This window comes from Bombus huntii, unplaced genomic scaffold, assembly GCF_024542735.1.
Source record: "Bombus huntii isolate Logan2020A unplaced genomic scaffold, iyBomHunt1.1 ctg00000173.1, whole genome shotgun sequence".
In the NCBI taxonomy this organism is placed as follows: Eukaryota; Metazoa; Arthropoda; class Insecta; order Hymenoptera; family Apidae; genus Bombus; species Bombus huntii.
Genome location: NW_026099411.1, coordinates 71,068 through 75,000, shown reverse-complemented (window position 1 = coordinate 75,000; position 3,933 = coordinate 71,068).

The window sequence follows — 3,933 nt, the reverse complement described above, 5'->3', positions numbered from 1 at the left end:
TGAACTGAGTCATGTAGTGGTCGGGTCTTACCCAGCGGTTCTCAAGCCTGTCCTTAATGCTGTCGAAGTATTCGTGGGTCGTTCCTCCCTTGCTCGTGGTCTGCCAGCGTTCCTGCCACTTCTGTATTGCTTGCCTGGCGATTTCCTTTTCGCTGCTTGCGTCGTCTTGGCCTTTTCGCCATTTGTATTTCCTTGCTCGGGCTTCGATGAGGAGGTCGATCGGGATGACTCCGGCGATGACCTGGAGGGCCTCTGTTGATGTTGTCCTATAGGCCTTTGTCACTCGGAGGAGTGCCATCCTCTGCGATCTTATGAGCCTGTTCCTTGCTTTTCCTTTCAGCAGGTCGCTCCATCCGGCTGCGGCATATGTGGTTATCGGTTCAAACAGCCCTTTGTACAGGGTACGCATGGCCGCGTGTCCGAGTCCCCACTTTGCCTTGGCCACTCTCGCGAGGCTGTTAAATAGTTTCTGGCACTTTTCCGTGGTCTCGTGTACATGCCTGTTTATTTTCAGGCCGCTTTCTAGGTACACTCCCAGGTACTTGATCGCCTGCTTCATTCTTATGCTTCTGCCATCGATTTTGATGATCGGTGGTCTCTCCGCATCCAGCTTGCCCTTCACGAGTAACATCTCTGTTTTCTCTGCCGACAGCGTGAGTTTCTTTCTGGCGCACCAAGTAGCAACGCGCGTGACTATGTTCTGTCCCTTTTCTTGCAGTTCGGTCCTCGCGTTCCCTGCGATCAGGATCACTATGTCATCCGCGTACGCGATCGGTTCACCCTCTGTCGCGCTTGCCGTGAGTTCGGCTAGCAGGTCGTCGAATATTAGGTTCCAAAAGCTTGGACCCAGTACCGACCCCTGCGGGCATCCCTTCGTGACGGGTTTGCTGACCGCGTCATTTTTCCCCGCGATTCGCACGGCTCTGTCCGAAAAGTAGCTCCTCGTCAGTCGATATAGGTTGGCGGGGCAGTCTCTTCTCTTCAACTCGTGGAGCACGTTGGGCCACCACACGTTGTCAAATGCTCCTGATATGTCGAGTGCGATTGCGAGTACGTACTTTTCCTCGCTCATTCGCTCGACTATCTCGCGGAATTTTGCGATCGCGTCCACCGTAGATCTTCCGGGTCGGAATCCGTACTGCCTGTCCGAGGTTAAGGCGTGGTCGTGGAATATCGTTGCCATCCTAGTAGCCATCAGTCTTTCCAGCAGCTTGCCCACCATCGATAGTAGGCAAATCGGCCTGTAGGACTTCGGGCTACTCTTATCCCGTTCTGGTCCCTTCGGGATAGTGATGACGTTCCCCAGTTTCCAAACCTTTGGGAAGACTCCCCAGGTGAGGCAGCTGTTCATGAGCCTGAGGAGTTCCTGATGGATTCCACCCCAGGCGCGCTGAATCACCTCGGCCTCGACTAGGTCGGGTCCAGGACATTTCCCCTTCGTTAGTCGTTTTACGGCGCCGCTGAGTTCCTCGTAGCGGAACTCTGGGGTGTCCTCGACGTTCGGAGGGGTTGTACTTTCTTGTCTGATCGCTGTCTGCTCCGGCGTGTCCGTTTCTTCCTCGTCGTCGGGTAGTAGGGCGGACAGCATCGCCGCCGCGGTCATTCGCCAGTTGGAGGTTTCTCCTTGTGGCGTCCGCAGGGTCGACACTGTTTCTTCCCTTCTCAGCTTGCCCGTAGCCGTTCGATAGGCGATGCCCCAGGGTTCTGCGTTGCCCTCCTTTGTTACAAAGTCCCTCCAGCTACGTATCTTGGCCTTGGTGATTGCCCTTACGTACTCTTTCCTAACCTCCCTGTACCGCAGCTTCTCCTGCTCCCTCGTTGCGGGGTCCCTGGTCCCCTGGTATTTTCTCCTTGCCCGGTAGACTCCCCTCTTTGCTCGTGTGAGCTCAGGCGTCCACCACGGCACCGATCTGTGATACCATTTCTTCCTCGGGATGGCGGCATCGCAGGCTCTTATGAGAACTTCCTGCATCTGCTCGGCCATTCGTTCAACCTCGCTCGGCTGCCGGAGGGTTTTCTCCCGGAGTGTCTTCTTCTCCTCTATGATCACTCTTTGGAAAACCTCCCAGTTGGCGTGCCGAGTATTGTATCTCCTTTCCTGAAGCTGCGGTGGAGTGCTCCCTTTGTTAAAATCGAGACGCGTCTCCAGTATTCTATGATCACTGGAGGTTCCGTCCTCGTGTACTTTCCATTCCCTCACGAGCGGTATTGCTTCCGGAGTCGTCATGGTCAAGTCTATGTTCGATCGCCCTCTAGTCGTTTCGAATGTGAACGCCTGTCCCGGTTTGTTGAGGATGTGGAGGTTATATTGTGCAATGATAGCCTCCAGGGCCTCACCTCTGTCGTCGATGTCCTTACTGCACCACAGCGGAGACTTGGCGTTGGAGTCCAGGCCAATGATGGCCTTCTTTCCTCTTAGCCTGTTCAGTACTTTATCTAATTGTTCGAGGCCGACTTCGATGTTCTCGGTCGGCGGAAAGTACTGGCTGACGAAGTATATCTCCGTCTCTCCGTCGCTTACTTGTACGCAAGCGCAGTGCGTTGTACATAGTCCGGCGATTTCGAGCGGCGTTAGCTCCTTCGATTTAACTCCTATTGCGGCCATTGGTGGGTCGCCCTTCGATCCTCGACAGGCGATCGAAATTCCTGTTCCGAGTCCGGGTATTTTTCCGTCAATGCTGTATGGCTCTTGCATTAGCAAGATTTCGTCGCCATCAGCCTCCATCTGCGTCCTGATTTCGTGGGGGACGGTTTTGGAACGCTGCATATTGTGCTGCAGGATCCTTATACCCCTTCTACCCCCATGTCCTCTTCCATTCTTGTTTGGGGCTTTATTCATAGGTCGTCCGTGCAATACTTATTTCCAGCGCCTTTTTGTACATAGGGCAGTCTACGTTGGAGGCCGCGTGATCGCCTTTTTTCCCTGCCTTCTTGCAGTTAACGCAGCCGGCGTTCTTGTTTTTGTTCGTGCACTCTTTAGTGCCATGTCCGCTTTCTGCGCAGTGTGCGCAGATTTCGTAGCCCAAGCGGCAGTATTTTGCCACGTGCCCGTAGCCTTGGCACTTGTAACAGCGGCTGACGGCTATGTAATCCCGAACCCGGCAAGCATTCCACGAGATGAATATCTTGCCGGTTAATAATTTATCTCTTACCTGGGGGGGTACTTCCAGTACCCAGTTAGTTTCCTGGGAGTCCTTGCGGCCTGTTCTGAAGCAGAATTTAATGGCTGCGACGTCTTCATCTGTTAGCCGCTCCTGGTTCTGCTTCTTGATACAGCCCGTTATTTCCTTCTCCGGCATTTCCCGCGGTACATCGTACAATATTACCCGGGGCAACCTCCTCTGCGGTGTGCTGGTTTTTAGGCCGGCCTCCTTTAGCTTGGCGTTCTCCGTGAACGCTTTTAGGCCTTCGGGGTTCGCTGTTTCCACTACTAGCCCGTTTCCGCTGATCTTCTTCACTGCGGTGATCTGGATACCCCTCTTACGTGGGTTCACCAGCGTGAAGACTGCCTCCCGTGCTTCCTCGCTCGTCTTTATCTCGGAGTCGGAAGACTCCGGTCGGATTATCACCGCGTTTGTAGGTGGTTTGACTGAGATTTGTCCCACTATGCTGTTCCTCATCTTGACTTTTTCCGCGTAGGAGGGCAGTTTTGGCTCCATCCTTGTCTTTACTGCCGTTTCAAGCCGCTTGCTGGTTTGCAGCGTCTTGTTGACGGCACTCAGTATCGCCATTTCTTTCTTTACCGCACCGGTGCTCTGATCCAGCTTCCCGGTGAGGTAGCTATTGTGGAGTAGGAGCTCTTCCACTATCCCTCTCATGTCCCGGAAGTACCGCATGATAGTTGCGGTTTGCTCCTTATTTACTTTCTTGTTTGGATCCAAACAGAAGGCTAACACGCCCTTCTCTATTTCCCCTGCCTGTGCTCTTAAGTCG